Source organism: Antechinus flavipes, chromosome 1, assembly GCF_016432865.1.
Source record: "Antechinus flavipes isolate AdamAnt ecotype Samford, QLD, Australia chromosome 1, AdamAnt_v2, whole genome shotgun sequence".
Lineage (NCBI taxonomy): Eukaryota > Metazoa > Chordata > Mammalia > Dasyuromorphia > Dasyuridae > Antechinus > Antechinus flavipes.
In genome coordinates this window covers 548,267,251-548,284,628 of record NC_067398.1, presented here as the reverse complement: position 1 = coordinate 548,284,628, position 17,378 = coordinate 548,267,251, and the positions used below count along the sequence as shown (strand labels likewise).

At 34.1% G+C, this 17,378-nt stretch overlaps 1 protein-coding gene across 1 annotated transcript in view; it reads right to left on the bottom strand.

Moving 5' to 3' along the window:
- DTNBP1 (dystrobrevin binding protein 1) overlaps positions 1–17,378 on the bottom strand; it is a 161,592-nt gene that overhangs the window by 104,270 nt on the left and 39,944 nt on the right. The gene's annotated exons all lie outside the window — the stretch shown is intronic.

Here is a 17,378-nt window from a genome sequence, read left to right as displayed (position 1 = left end):
ATCATTTAAATTTCTTAGATTAATTCACCCAGTATATAGTTAAGAAAAGAGCTGTTCACACAGGCTAAGATCACAAAATTAGTTAATTGCAAAGTAGTATTGGAATCTAGTTTGGAAAAGATCACTGACAACATTCAAAATAACTTTGCCACTTTATTTTAAGAATGTAGATGAAGAGAGCCATGTACATCCAGAGAGAGGATTGTGGGAACTGAGTGTGGATTACAACATAGCATTTTCATTCTTTTCATTGTTGTTTGCTTGCATTTTGTTTTCTTTTTCATTTCTGATCTGATTTTTCTTGTGCAGGAAGATAACTGTATAAATATGTGTATATATATATATATATATATATATGTATATATATGTGTTGTGTATATAGATTTAATATATATTTTAACATATTTAACATATATTGGATTACTTGCCATCTAGAGAGGGGGTGGGTAAAGGAGGGGAAAAATATGGAACTCAAGGCTTTGCAAGGGTCAATGTTGAAAAATTATCCATGCATACGTTTTGAAAATAAAAAGCTTCAATTAAAAAAAAATCATTTTAAGCATGTTATCTGGAGGATATAAAGTACTACAAAATTGAAAAGGCTAGAAAAAATCTGCATTTGCTTTGAGAAAAGTTCTGAAGGTAATATAACTATGGCAAAATGGCCATTTAATTGGTTCAACCAATATTAAACAGGCAGCTATTCAACAGAAGCCAAATCTCAGGCTAATCCTTACATGAAAATGTCATGTTCAAAAACCAGCTGTTTAAAATCCCTTCTTGAATTATTAGACAATAATCAAGAAACCAAAAAAATTTCATTAGTAAGAAAATAATTTCATATTCTTTTTTGATATTCACTCAACTGACAACTTCCATAAAAGTTCTATTATAAACTATCATTTAATTCAATTTAACAAATACTTAGTAAGCACCTACTGTTTATAAAGTATTATGCTAGGGAGACTACAAAAATAAAAACGAAATGACTCCTTCCTTCAAGGACCTTATATTCTTCTGGGAGATACAACACATACACAATAAATCTAAGAAAGGAAAGATTATTAATAACTGTGGAGATTAAGAAGTGGCAGGATTCTGAGAGGTAGAGTTGGAGTACAATTATGCAAGAATAGCTTGAGAATTCTTTCCAGATATATATCCTTTATCTAGCTACCCCAGGAAATTCTTTTCTTCCTAAGTGCCTGGCTGACAACCTTCTTTTCATAATAATTTATACTCATCCAAGAGACTTCAACATACATACTAGTATTCCCTCTTAAATCCTAACTTTCTAGCCCCTCAATTCATTCATTTTTCATGACTTATTCCTCCATTCCACTTCAGTTACACATAAAGTAGTCATGTTTTTGATCTTGCCATTATGCAGAAGCATTCCACTTCCATGTTCATGAACTCTGAAATTCTTTTACTATATTATTCCAGTTTTGTCTATGCCTTATATCTCCCAAGCTTGTTTTTTGCCCTTTATGTGACTTCCAATGCCTCCATTTCTTGGTTTTTACCCAAGCCATCACTTCTGTACTAGCTACATTCTCTTCCTTTTCCTAGTTTGATTCTTTGGTATACCACCAATTCAACATCACACTGTCTTGTGCCTATAAATCCTTGATTCCTCTGTCCAATCACTGATCATTCAGTGATTGACCCCATCCTTGGATTACTCTTTTTGTCTTCTTTGCTTCTACATATTGCTGAATATAGCTGGAGAAAGCCACCAAACTCTGCTGACAAGGTACACTGCAGATATATGTTAAATAGTCCCAGCTGGGCCCTTCAGTGAAGCAAGACAAATCTTTTTATACCTCCCAAATCAATTTGCTATTCCATTTACCATAATGGCTACTCCTAACTTTTTCATCCTTCTTCAAGTCTCCTAAAGACCCTCCTTTGCTCAAGAATTCATGAAGCTTAGGATCTTGCCTCAACACTTCACTAAAAAAAATTAAGGCCATTTGCCAAGATTTCTTTCTTTTCCCTTAGTCCTTATCTCATGTCACTCAGATGCTTTTCCTGTCTCATACAAAGAGGTGACCCTTCTCATGGCTAAGGTATGCATCAAGATCCTTTTCCAGTCCATTTTTAATAGTAGTCTGCCGCCTTATTTATTCTCATACTCTCACTAATATTCAATCTCTTTCTGTGCCTGATTCTGTTGTCTACAAAACATATCCATATTTCACTCATTGTTAAAAAAATTCTCTCTGATCTAACCATCTTCACTACCTGTTAGTCAATATCTCTGCCCCTTTCAAGCTGTCTAAATTCCTAGAGAAAGCCATTCTGAAATCAGTAGATTCTCACTCTATCTTCCCTAATCTGTCTTGTGACTTTACCATTTACCTGAAACTACTCTCCCCAAAGTTACCAATGATCCAATGGACAAATCTAATGGTCTTTTTTCCCTCAATTGTCAGGATTCCTCACTCTTTTTTGCTGCATCTTTGGACAGGTCATGCCCACTAACCTCCCAAGGTTTTATCCAAAAGCCTCTTTTCTTCTCCCTCTACACTATTTTGCTTAGTCATTTCCTCAGCTTTTATGGAATCAAGCATTCTCTCTATGCAGATAATTCCCAAGTCGATTAATTCAGTTTTACCTCTATTCTAAATTCTAATCTTGCATTTCCACAATTGCTCTTCATCTTCAGTTGCATGGACTCTAAGTATCTACAGCCCAACATGTCCAAAAAGAAATTTATTTATTCCCTCAAATCCTCTGCTCTTCCAAATTTCCCTAATTGTTGAGGACCAATTACTTGGATTTTTTTTACATATATGCAGAAGATAGAAACACTATCAGATAACATGATAAAATTAAGAGTGTGATCCAGTCCTATAAAAGTTGTATCAGGAGTGTTAAAGGTCAGAATGAAATATGACTGTCCAAGGAAAGTAAGAAAAAAAAAAAATGTGGTTTTTCAAGATTAATTGGCCATACTGGGGAGAAAAGGAGAATGAACAAAGGATAGGATTGCTGCTAGGGGTGAATACAATAACTGCTCAATTCTCATTTTACTTCTGCTATTTTTGGCCAAGTTGCTGACCTTTGTATTGGAAATGACAGAATAGACATCCACGATAACTGTTGTCCCTGCTGAATTCAAGTTAGTTGGCCAAAATGAATTATAACTTTGTGGATAAAGATAATGTGATACCTATAATATTAAGAAAAGTTCTGAAGAACAGAAGAAATATAGCATAATTGTAGAAAAGCAAATGTCATTCCAGTTTTTAAAAAAAGAGAAGACACAATCAGCTAGATATAAACCAATTATTAAGCTGATGTTTATTAAGTAGATCAAATTAATAGACCCAGATGAATTATATCCCAGGATACTGAAAAAAACTGGTAAAGTAATAAGAACAGCATTCTAATGACACATTTTTTTAGTTCCAGCTTCCCTAATACAGATTTCTAATACCCATCCCTACATGTAATCTGATTGTCTAGATTCTCTTATATATACCCTTGGTTGAGAAGCATTCAATAATCCCCCACAGATAAGGATATTACAACTGAAGATTGATAGTACTAAGTATCTGAAGCATGATAAGAATCTGAGACTTGCTGAGTCTAAGTCTAGTATCTGCTTTGCTGCCTTCTAGCTTCATGACTGGATCAAGAGTAGTCATCAATGATTTTATGAAAATTGGTCTAGATCCTCTCATCCTTGCCATTTCCTAAGACCATCTTATATCTCTTCTACATTTTCCTCTACTTTCATAGCTCCCATTTCTCAATTTGTTGGAAATCTCTCTTCTTACTCTACCCAATTAAAATGACTCCTGCCAAGATTACCAGCTATGTTTTTCAAAACAAATTTTAATTATTAGCTCTTGTTTTTATATCACTTATAACCCTAAATGCATTCTTCCTTTTTCTTATCCCAGAAAAATCATCTTTCCTAACAAAGAATAAAAAGAGAGGGAAAACTAAAACTAACCAAAATAACAAAAAAGATATGTAGCTAGGTGTACTGGACAAATCATTAGGTATCTATGGAAAAAGGTCCTCCTCGGACACTTAATTGCTCTGACCGTAGGGTCAGACAAGCCACTTAATTTCAATGAGCCTGAGGTTCAACATCTGTTAGATTAAAACTAAACAAGAAGATCTTTATAGCCTTTTTCAGCTCTAATCTATTATCCTATAAATTATGATCTTTCCAATTCTGCAAAGAAAAACAGGGAGAGGTATCTTTCACAATTTTCACAGTATTCAGTTTCAGTTTTTGCAATGTTGTATTTGTTAAGTATATTGTACTAATGATTTCTTAATTACTAAATTCAATAGCTTTTAAGTCTTCACTCTTCTTGAGAGTTGTGTAGTATTTGACATAGCTAATTATATCTTTTTTCTCCCTGGATAATACCTTTTTTTCCCCTGGATTTTTGTGACACTGCTCTCTTTGAATTCTCTTTATACCTATACAATTACTTAATTTCCTTTACTGGATCATCATCCATGTCCTGTCCTATATGAGAGGATGTCTCCCAATATTTCTCTATTAAAACCCTAAGATCATTTTCAGATATATTCTATAGAACTGAACCTCCTTTATCTTTGTGGAACTGAAATTGTGAACATCATTGATGATGAGACATGATTTCCCACTGAATTCCATCTTATTACATATGGCCCAATGTTCTGGCCTGCTAAGATCTTTTTGGACCCTGATTTTGGCATCTAGATTGTTACCTATCCCTCCCATTCTGTGCCATCTGCAAATCTGGAGAGTGGATGCCTTCTACCTAGTCACTGACTAAAAATGTTAAATAGTAAAAAGTAAAGCACAGATCTCTTTGTTACTCCACTGAATACCTCTTCAGGTAATGGACAAACCATTAATGGCCACCGCTAAGTTAGGCCATTCAATCAGTTTCAATTTCATATAACTGTATTACTATCTAACTATTACTATCTATAGTTCTTCACAAGAACTATATGATACTTAAATGTTTTAATTTTAAATGAATCACATATAAATTTAGCTAATGATAAGCTAGTTGAATACTAACCTGAATAAATAAAATCACATAAAACATCTTGAACATCATAGTATTCAAGACCATAAGAAGGATAAAGCTAAAACACACTGAGTACATACACAGAAAGCTTCTCCAGAAATCAAAGCCTGAACATCAGCTTTTGGTCATCAGGGCCATCGAAAATTTAGCCTGACACTCTCTCTAAAAATAATAACGACATTGATAATGACAATAATAATGATGATGGTAAAAGATTTGATATCTATGAGCTCCCAAGATAGAAATTTAATTATTTTTAGCCCTTAAAGTAATGGGGTTAGCTTAAATTTAAATGTGACAAAGAATTAATTTTCAAAAATTCTGTGAACTCCCAGAAAACTATGAATAAAAAAGAAGTTAAGTAGATATAAGTCACAGGAGGATTTCATGAGCTATAAAAACCTAAAATCCAGACAGGAGATGGTCAGAGAATGATAGAAAGTGTAACAGTCACTTTCTTCCATAATAAATGCAATTCCTAATGATATTTCAAATTCTTTTAAGTCACTGGGCAACCTCAACAGCTACAAAATACAACAGACTCCTAGGTTATTACACACACACACACACACACACACACACACACACACCCCTACCTCCCCAGGCACATGAAGTTTTAAACTAATAGCCAGTAAAAAAATAAAAGGCAATACTGAGTTCTATTTTGCTACTCTTTCATAGGAGCATAGATTTAGAGTCGGAAGGGACCTTAGTGGTCATTTTATAAACAAGGAAACAGGTCCCAGAGAGACTGAGTTTGTCCATGATCACACAGGTAAAAGTGACAGAGCCAGGATAAAAATTCAGGCCTATTGACTCCAAAGCTTTCCCACTCTTTTCAATGTTTGATGATATCTTGCTTCTTTAAAAAAAAAAAAAAGTTACATCATGTAACTGAAAATAGCACCTTAAATTAAGAGAATCCTAATTTTTGAAAATGTGTTACTCACGTGCTTTTAGTAATTTGCTTCTTTCATTCTTTTTTTCTTAGCAGATATTATGAAGCTTTAAAGCAAGAGAAAGGCTCTACCCAGACTATGAAGTTAAGGGGGTGAGTTTAGGAAGAAAGACAATAAGTTCAGTATTGATTTACTAAGTTTAGGGTAGCTACTGGACATCTAGTTCAAGATATCTTTAAAGAAGCTGGAGATGAGAGATTAGAAGTTGAAGCAGGGGAATGAAATACTTCTTGTTTCCCATTGCCACTTTCAGATTTTCCCCCCCTCTACCCATCATTCAATACTCTTTCCTCCTTTGATATCCTTGCTAGTCTTAACTACTAGCCAATCAAAATTCTAGTACTCACTGTTTATAGACTCCAAGTTGTTCCCCTTCCTTCTTCAATTCCTACCTTCATACTAGAGGACTTAAACATACATACTGGTTCTTAAACACTTAACTATGCAATTCCTCAAATTACTCATTTACCATGAGCTGCTCTTCCACCCCACCTCAGCCACACACAAAGATGGTCATACCTTTGATCTTGTCATTACTTACAAATGCACTACTTCCAGGTTTAAGAATTCCAAAATCCTCTCACCTGACTACAATTAGTTCTCTCTCTCTCTCTCTCTCTCTCTCTCTCTCTCTCTCTCTCTCTCTCCCCTTCTCCTTCCTTCCCTCCCTCCCTCCTTCTCTCTCTCTCTCTCTCTCTCTCTCTCTCTCTGTCTCTCTCCTCTCTTCTCTTTTTCCCCTCTCTCTCCCTCTCCTCTCATAATCCATAGGAGCTTTTTCTCAATCCCTCTTCCAAGCTCCTAGATCAGGGGTCCTCAAACTTTTTAAATAGGGGGCCAGTCCACTGTCCCTCAGACTGTTGGAAGGCCATACTATAGTAAAAACAAAAACTTTGTTTTGTGGGCCTTTAATAAAGAAACTTCATAGCTCTGGGTGAGGGGGATAAACATCCTCAGCTGCTGCATCTGGCCCTGTTCTAGATGTTCTCTAGCCCTACCCTCTCAGCTGAAAACAAGAACCTTACCTCATATTTTACAGAAAAAATTGAAGACATTCATCATGAGCTCCTGTTTCTTCTATCTTCATCTCCTATTACTTAAACACCTTCTGGCACTTTCTCCTTCTTTATGTCTCATATGATGAGGTGGCCTTGTTTTTTTATCAAAGCCAACTCCTCATTTACATAAATGATCTCATTCCATCCTTTCTCCTCAATGAGACTAGTCCCTCTGCTATTCCTATTTTGTCACTTACTTTCAATCTCTACCTCTTCTGCCTTTTTGACTAAACACCTTGAAAAAGCTGTCTAGAGAGATGCCTCTACTTTTTGTCTTTTCACTTCAACTCCTTACAAACTGGCTTCAGACACCATGTCAAATTCTTTCTAGAGTTACCAGTGTTCTCTTGCAAAATGACTTCTAAGCAGATTTTGACACTGTTGATTTCTCTCTTCTACTTAGTATCTTTTCTCTGGATTTTTAGGATACTATTCTCTACTTGTGATATATCAGATCATTCCTCTGTACCTTTTACTGGATCCTTATCCAAGTCATGCTTTCTGATGCTAGATGTCCCACAGGTTTTTGCCCTGGTTCTTCTCTTCTCCCTCTATTTTATTTCATCTGGTGATCTCATGAGCTTCCATGGATGTAATTACCATCTGTTTCTCAGATCTACCTATGGTTTGATATGGATCAGAGTCAGTGAAAATGTGTAGGGTATGATCAAGTGTGAGAATGTTCATTATTAAGTGGAAGACGCCACTTCCCTTTAGAGGAAGCTAAGACTCAAGTAAGTACAAGACAAGATAGAAAGCAAATGCTCAAATGGTTAGAAACCTAGTTTCTAACTCTTCTTTCCTCTGAAGGCTCAGATTATTCAGGAAATGATACAGCAGGAGAAGGCAGTCAGGTTCTCCAACTATTTTTTCCTCTTCCTCTTCCTTCACAGGAGATGGAAGGCCTGAGGTGAAAGGGCAATGTTCCTCATCACACTGGGGGCTCTCCACAATGGAAAATCAAGCTAGAATTCAAAAGTGGGAGTTGGCTTGTTCTGATTGTGGGGAATAGATAAGGTGAAGAACTTACAGGAATGTATGAATTCTTTTTCTGTATTTTATTATTTCTGTGTCTCCCCTATGACCTGTATATGTGCAGGCTCATATCTACTTGAGCCTTGGCCAGCTAGAAACATATTTACTTAACCTGAACTGATGACATTTATTGGTATTTGACATTTATCAATATTTAGTCTATTAGCTGGACCACTGTCTGCTTGATTAAGCCTGAAGGCCTGACTTTGTTTCCCAGAAATCAGGAGATTTCAGGGAAACAGAAACCTTCCATTCCAATCTCCCCAAATAGCAACAACCAATTAGATGCCTCCCCCTCCCCTTTCAATGCTCTCTTATTTGTGATGTAATTTCTTGTATAAAAGCTATGTATCTTTACTACTTCTTTAGCCCTCCTACCACGAGCTTATCTTGCGATGGGACAGCTCATCCTCCGGAGGTTTTTCAATAAACAACTTTTCTGCCTTCTACTGAGGGATCTCTGAGTAGTCATTTTGGGTAAGGGTCTTCTACATCCCTCACATGATGGAAAGAGAATTAAAGCTCAGAACTCAAGCAATTCCCTTGAGAGGATGAACATAAAGTAGAAAAGGATTAGAGGAGGGTGTTGCCTCTTGCTTCTTTCCCCAGTGGACACAGTGCAGCAAAAGATGGAAGCTTCCCAGTTTGAATCACAGGAATTTGTTTTGTTCTTCCTGAGCTTTGTGTGAGCAGAAGAGTAAGTAAACAAGTATGGCTGACTTGCAGTGTGTGGAATGGAGTAATGTACAAGAATCTTGAAAAAGTAGGAAGGAGATCAGGAGATAAAAACATTTAAAGAAGAAGAGTTTATATTTGATCTTGAAGGAAGTAACAAACCACGGAAGTTTGAAAAAGTGGGAAGATGGGGGTCAGACTTACACTTTAGGAAATCACTTTGAACACCATGTAGAAGATGAATAGAACATATATAAGCAAATAGCTTACTATTACTATTGATCTAAGTGGGCAATTTTGAGGGCGTGAATTAAAGTGATGGCAGCCACGGTGATAAGGGAATGAGATTTAGAAATATAAACAACAAGAATTGGCAATTAATTGGCTATGTAGGTTTAATAAAAGTGATATAAAACTGCATACCATTTGATTCAGCAATACCACTGCTATGTCTATATGAAGAAGAAGAAGAAGAAGAAGAAGAAGAAGAAGAAGAAGAAGAAGAAGAAGAAGAAGAAGAAGAAGAAGAAGAAGAAGAAGAAGAAGAAGAAGAAGGAAGAAGAAGAAGAAGAAGAAGAAGAAGAAGAAGAAGAAGAAGAAGAAGAAGAAGGAAGAAGAAGAAGAAGAAGAAGAAGAAGAAGAAGAAGAAGAAGAAGAAGAAGAAGAAGAAGAAAGGACCTATTCGTACAAAAATATGTATAGGAACTCTGTGGTAGCTAAGAATTGAAAATCAAAGGGATTTCCATCAGTTGTAGAATGGTTAAAAAAGATGTGGCATATGATTGTAATGAGAATATTACTGTCCTATAAGAAATAACAAGCAGAATGATTTCAGGAAAACTTGGAAAACTTACATGAATTGATGCATTGTGAACAGTACCCAGGGAATATTATACACAGTAGTAACAATACTATTTGATGAAGAACTCTAAATGATTTAGCTATTCTCAGCAATACAATGATACAAGAAAATCCCAAAGGATTAATGATAAAGCATAATATCTTCCTCCAGGGAAAGAACAGATATTGTTTGAATACAAACTTAAGTGTGCTATTTTTCATTTTCTTTTGTTCTTTTTCTTTTATTTGAGTCTTCTTGTACAAAATGATTAATATGGAAACAATTTACATGATAGCATATGTATAACCTATATCTGATTGCTTACCATATCAAGGAGTGGGGAGGGCCAAGAGAAGGGAAAAATAGAATTTGGGACTCAAAACTTAAAAAAAAATTTTTAAACATGTCATTGGGGGGAAAAGATGTTTTTAAAGCTGATTCATTTTAAATTTTGTGCAAAATTAAAAATTAATAGCACTATATAAAATCTAGCTTATTTATTTGGGTTTCAAATATATAGATCTAAAAGACTGTGTTTTTATTACTTTCTAAAAATCAACATTTTAAATTCAAGGTTTATTATACTTTTGGAGTCAAGATATCTAAACAGCAGGAGGGAGAGAAGGGAAAAAGAGGTAGAGAGAAAAGGAGAGAGAAAGAGAGGGAGAAGGAGAAGCAGAAAAAGAGAAAGGAAGAGAGAGAGAACAGATATTAAAATAGAATATAAAATGGATAATAAAGTTAATGAATAAAATACCTGATTTTTAAATTTCTTTTAATTTTACTGGAGCAGATGGCAATTCCCATTTAAATTCTATTTCAATTCACATAATACAATGGTCATGAGACCAAAGTCATGAATTCAACACCTAAATGGGCAGTTTTCATAGAAATAAACTATAATATGCTTAAACTAGCTTTTAAAGAGGCATCAGTGAATAATAGAAGAACATTGGATTTTAAGTCAGAAGATATTTCAAAACTTAGCCTCTCTTGCAAAGATCTCATTTTCTTTTCCCATTTTCCTTCTAACTCTCTTCTAAGATCCTTTTTGAATTCTTTCATGAGTTTGTGAAATGGGGACCAACTCATAACTTTTGGGGATTCATCTGGAGCTGACTTTCTTTTAGGATCCTCAAGATGTGAGGTCTGTTCTTCTCTTTCATCATAAAAGTTGTCTATGGTCAGCATTCACTTTGCTTTTTTTGCTCATTTTTCTAAGGTTGAGATCTGCTCTTAAGTCGCCCCTTTGGTTGCCCTGGAGCTGATGTTTCTGACTTATTTCCAGCGCTGTGTAATCTGGTCACCCATTCTTTCTGACTTCAGAGGCTCTCAATTTGCCTTTTATAATGACTTTTGGGTGTCTCTCAGCTAATCTATTAAACCACCCGTATGCAACCAGGACAGAGTAGCTTCAGAGCCTTGCCGAAGATACTGTGTGCGGATGCTGCAATGCTCTGGCTGAATGCTCTAGCTCCACGCCCCAGGCTCCCTGCACTGTGGTCTGGGCTCAGCAGCCTCTCCTCCTGCCCAATTGAAACAGACCTTCTCTGAAGTTCTTCACAGTATCTTCTTCTGGAATGTGTTGTACTTCAAATATTTGTGGGTACTATCACACCAAAACCAGTTCAGGGACTTAATCTGCTGTTGGTTTGAGAGGTCGGAGGAGGTCAGATACAGTCATGTCTGCTCTCCACCATCCTGGCTCCCCAAAACTTAGCTTCTCTACTTACAGATATATCTGTAAAATTTCATTTAAGTCACATTCCCTAGGCCTCAGTTTCCTTATCTGTTAAATGAATGTGCTGGCCTAGATAACCTCTAAAGTACCTTCTAGATCCACATCTATGATTTTATTTCCATTGTCAGTCATTCATATATTAGTCATCAGAGCATTAGTTTTTTATAGACCACTATTAAGGAACTGAGGTTAGATGATCCAATGATAATTAGTAGATATCATCTTCCAACATGAAGAATATTTGAATTAAAAAATGCTAGGGATGATTATAAGTCATATTATTTTTAAAAACCAAAAATGGTTATTAATAATTTCTGAATATACTTTTAAGTACTTTAAATAACAACCTGATAAATTGATATATTTACATTTAAATATTAATGGATTCTAAAAACCATTTTGTAAGAACTAATGAAATTTGGGCATATATTATTGAGAAAATGATGCAAACAGATAATAATCTTTAGTTTATCAGACAACTCACCAAAAACATATCACACATGATTAGAAACAGAAAATATAGAATTTTAACCTTTAATGATATAGCTGCAATTAATAGTTGCTAATGCTCCTTCCCTTCCCAAAAAAATCACTATGTATTTGCACAAATACATGGATATATTTTATATTTATTTATTTTTGTTCATATCCCTCTCCTCATCTTATTCTGTGCCCCCTAAAATGCAAAATCCTTAAAGGAAGGATTATTTTGTTTTTAGGCAAATAGAGAACACTGTGAATTATAGTTCTGAAAATTTTCTTGAATCTGGTTTATTTTTTGTCTAGACTTTCATTGAAGTTGGGAATTCTTGGTGAAAAAATCTCTTATTTCCAATGTACATAGTCAACTTTTGTCAGATAGTACAGTGGATGGAGAGTCTGATATTTAGGAAGACCTGATTTTAAATGGGCATTATGGGCAGATACTGTGGGAAAATCACTAAGCTTTGTTCAACTTTAATTTCCTCATCTGTAGAATGGCGATAATAAGAACACTTACTTTAAAAGATTAGTGTGAAGACCAAAAGACATGAAAGATTGAAAGCATTTTCCAAATCTAGAAGTACTATATAAATGCTAGCTATTATTAATTTTTTAATATTCAAAAATATGAAGTCTTAATAGTCTGAATAAATGCTTGCAGACAGACTGGAGGATGTTATAGATTTTATAAAATTAAAATCAGATTTTTTCTCCCTCTGTATTTCAATAGTACTCAATGAAAAAATAAGCATTATAATGGGCATTACAATAAATAAGTACAGGAATTAAAGCCCTGAGAATTTCCCTGACAAAATTTATTCATTTACTATCAAAAAAAGTTTTAAATATAAAATTTAAAGATGAACAAACATAAACTTGGTAACCAAACTTAGAATCAGTGTACACAGAACAGCAATAAGCATACATATGTACCAATACCCTGTTATAAGAAGAATAACCCCCATCCTATTGCTTATAATAATAACAGGATGTCATATTTAGGTGATCAATAGAAAAGAGAAGTAGAATCTAATTGTGAAAACACATAGGGAATGCTTGACAGCTGTGATGAAACAACTTTACAAATCTCCAAGAGAATTTCCCAAAGGAGCAATGATTTCATTTGGAATTTTTCTTTATGCCATTTTTCAGGTACATATTATTTGCAGTATTGCCACTGATATGATTTTAACTAGCACACCAAATTTAATTATAAAGAATATTATTTTTATCCTCATTTAGTAATAATTCAGATTAACGAAACAAAGATTTGGCTTCAGGCAGATGGAAAAGAGATGAAATATAATTCTTTTGTATTGTGTTTTAGGACACTGACAACTATCAATAAACCAGATTCTCTAAACACTTAAGCTACTCCCACGTGGTGATATGGAAACTTAATGGGAGCATTAGTTCGTAAAAACTATCCTGGTACTAATTAGTTAGCTGTAGCAAGAGTACATTAAGTGCTATCTTAGGTTAATTTATCTACTGAAGAATCTAACTCACCAGCAGGAAATAGCATGGGCAGAGAATCTCATTCATTAGGCACAATTAACTATGTAATCATCCTGTGATATAGCCAAATAAAAATTTATAGAACTGTGGAATTAGAACTCAAAACTTCCTTTTTTTCTCCTTATCATTCCAATTGCACTTAAAAAAAAAAAACCCAAAAAACAAAAAACAAAAAAAAACAGATCATAAATGCTGTGCCATAGGAGAATATATTTCCTAGAGTAAATCAGTCTTTTGAAACTGTTTATATAAAAGAAGAACTGGAGAAAATTTGGACTAATTCTAAGGGTTATTTTTAAGCATAATAGAGTCATGGAATAAGATTACCCTCTAGTGGCAATTTAAGAAGATACAACTGAATTTGGCAAGATTTCTGAATCTTACCAAATTTTCCCATAGTCTATAGAGGTTATTTTAACAAAGAAGAAAATGTTTCAAAGGATCATGGACTTAAGAGTTGGATTATAGATTTACCAAAGATCATTTAGTTCAATCCCCTCATTTTAAAGATGAAGAAACTGTGACAAAGAAAAGTTAAGTGACTTACACAGGGTCATACAATGCTACATGTCAGATGTGGAATTAAATCTAGGAATCCAGAAACTGAGGCTTTTTTCCCATAGGGAGAAAGTAATTTTTTTTTTTTAAACAACTAGATCATGCTTGCTCCTAGTAAATGTAGAATTATGAGGCTGTATTAAACATTAGGTCTTGGATTAGGACTTTTCTCCCCAAGGCTTTTTTTTCCCCTAAATTTCAAATAAAGCATGCTTATAAAAGTGAAAAATCACCACCACTATCTCTGAGCTCCACCCTCCTATACATTTGGATTCCCTTTCTTCTGGACTCCCAAGTGAATTTGCTTCAACAGTAAATCTTTCCTCTTCAGTACCCTCAGATTTTTGTTCTCAATGGATTCATTCTCTGCCTCCCAAAATAGCTAGGGATCTTGAAAGAACCTTTGCTTGACCTGTTACTTTCACCATCCTGATTCTCACACCTCTCTGATTTATCCTTTCTGGTTATATCATTAATGACTCTTCTTCCTTCAGACTTCTTCCTCCCTCCCTAATCCCTCTGAGTACCTGGTTGTTTGATTTTTATTTTCTTTGCAGTTATTATCCATATAGCTTCAACCATCAGATTTTCTTGAACCCAGCCCTCACACCTGTGCTTGAGTCTTCTACAGTTTCTCACTTAAACCTGATCTTCACCAGAATTCAATTCCTGACTCTCAACTTTTTATATAACAAATTCTCTTTTCCTCCCTTTGCTTTTCTGTTTCTTTTCATGTGTTTTCTTTCTGTATTAGATTTTGAATAAGTTGAGCGTAAGGAGCTGCCTTTTGCCTTTCTTGTATGGTACCTAACACATAGTGCTTAATAACATTTAACAATGCTGCTTTTTCTGTGGTACTCATGCATCCTATTTAGGCAGCACTAAACACATAAGTCACATAACTCATGCTCAACTAGCTTTCATGGTATTGGTAGTGGGGAATGGGGCATAGTAGACAGAATGCTGACCTTGAAGTTAGGAAGAGATGAAATCAAGTCTTACTAGTGACATATTCTACTAGATGTATGCCAATGGGCAAGTCACAATCTGAGTGACTCATATAAATCTCTAGAGCATAAATTACAGAGTAGTTGCTGACATGAATGTATTTTTCTAACATTTTCTCAAACCAATGAAATAATAAATCCTGCATCTGCAAAAGTTTTTAAATGTTTAAGTGATTCTATAAAAAAAAAAATCAAATAGTAATAACAACAGCTAACATTTATATAGTATTACCTTCCACTATAGTAAGCTCTTTACAAATATTATCTTTATCTTTTTTGATTCTTACAACAACACTGGTATATAGGTGCTATTATTATCCCTATTTTACAGATGTAGAGACTAAGGCAAATAGAGATTAAATGACTTGGCCAAGATCACACAGCTAAGAAGAGTTTAAGGTCATATTTGAACTTACATCTTCCAAACCCAGTGCTTTAACCCAACTTCTTTTAAAAGCACACATTAATAAATGATACTTGCTTTTTAATCTAATGTTCAGCCAATTTTATAAGCTTATCAATTAAGAATTTAACAATATAATTAATTTTTTAAAAAAACAACTTTTTATATATTCCTTGAATAGCCAGAAAACTAATCACATCTTTCATCAAAATCAGATTAGAAGAGCCACATGGCCAAAACTATCAAAATTCCAGAATATTAATCAATTATAAATTCTCTAATATTTAATAGGAATAGGGCAGAAAAGATTTGGTAAGCTAGATCGAAAGGAATGCCCATTTTGAAGGAGTGAGTATGAGTTCTTACTACTAAAAGATCAGCATTCCCCCCCCCCCCCGCAAAAAAAAAAGAGAAAACAAAAACTAAATATAAAAATGCTTTATTTTCTTCCAATTGTTACTATTTTTTTTTTTTTTTGCTTGATGAACTTAAAGTCCGATTTAACTATTTCAATGAGGTTAATTTATAAGACTAAATTTTAATTTGGTACAAGAATCAAATAGCAAATATATCAATTAAAATAGGAAATCATGAATAATGTAGTACTTGAATGGTAAACTACTATGACAACCAAAACTATATCAATATATTTTCAAAAACCATTAATGCCAAAATACATGTGTTGTTCATAAACCATACACCTCCATTTGATTAAAGTAAAATTTTCCATTTGAGTATTTTCTTCAAAAGAATTTAAGATAGCCAAGACTTCCCAATTTTCAGAATATTTCCCTATTAGCTCTTTCTAGGTTAAATTATGTTTTTCAAGGTACTTATTTTTACTTGCCACAGATAAATGAAATGTAATTCCTTACCAGCATGTATAAAATAATATTCAAATAATATTAACAGATAATTTTAATAACCAAAAGTGGTAATAATTTAATGCCAATGAGTAAACTCAAATTAGTAGTATTAATAAATATTATTCTAGATCAAAGGGACATTAAAACTTTTTTTTTTTAAGGAAATGAAACTAGTTGACTAGGAAATGCCAATCACTTACTAGAAAAAATAACATTAGCATTTTTTAAGGCAGAAGTGACATAATGTGATCATAATAATATTTGATAGTCAAGATGGTCTAGTGGATAGTATACTAGAATTAAGAGCACTGGCACACGTAGAAATTTTGCCTCAAACATTTACTGGCATTTTGATCTAGAGAAGTCATTTCACTTCTCTGAGACAGAGTTGAACACTGATTTTGGAGTCAAGGACCACAATTAAATTCCATTTCTGATGCTTACTCTTTATGGGACCTGGGGAAAATTGTTCAACTTTTAAAAATCTTAGTCGAATCATCTATTAAAAAAAAAAAGGTATATTTTCCTTTCTTTTTCCTAAAAGATGTAATGTAAAAAACATTTTAGAATATATTTTTAATCTCTTTACAAGTGGTAAACTAAATTTAAAGTTCTCCAATGAGTTTCAACATGATTCCTTTCACATCTCATCCAAAAAATAGCAGAATCCTAGTTCGGTAAAGCACAATGAGCTGCCAATTCATCTTGGATACAATCTACACATGCTACCACTCACAAACTAAAGATAACTAATGAAAACACTGGTTTTCCTAGAGCAGGAGTCCTCAAACTATGGCCCGTGGGCCAGATGCAGCAGCTGAGGACGTTTATCCCCCTCACCCAGGGCTATGAAGTTTCTTTATTTAAAGGCCCACCAAAGTTTTTATTTTTACTATAGTCCAGCCCTCCAATAGTCTGAGGGACGGTGAATTGGCCCCCTATTTAAAAAGTTTGAGGACCCCTGTCCCAGAGTATTAAAATGAGCTGAAAGTTTGCTGTCTTAGAGCTTAAAGAAATATAGCCTTTCTCAAAGGAAAGAAAATCCTATTCTCTAATAAGAAGCATTTCTAGTGTCTGAAAGTGTTCAACTTCTAAATTCTAATCACATTCTATTCAAATGACCATTTAACGACTTTTATCATCTTCCTGCCTGAACTTTCTTTTAAAAAAAAAAAGAAATTTTATA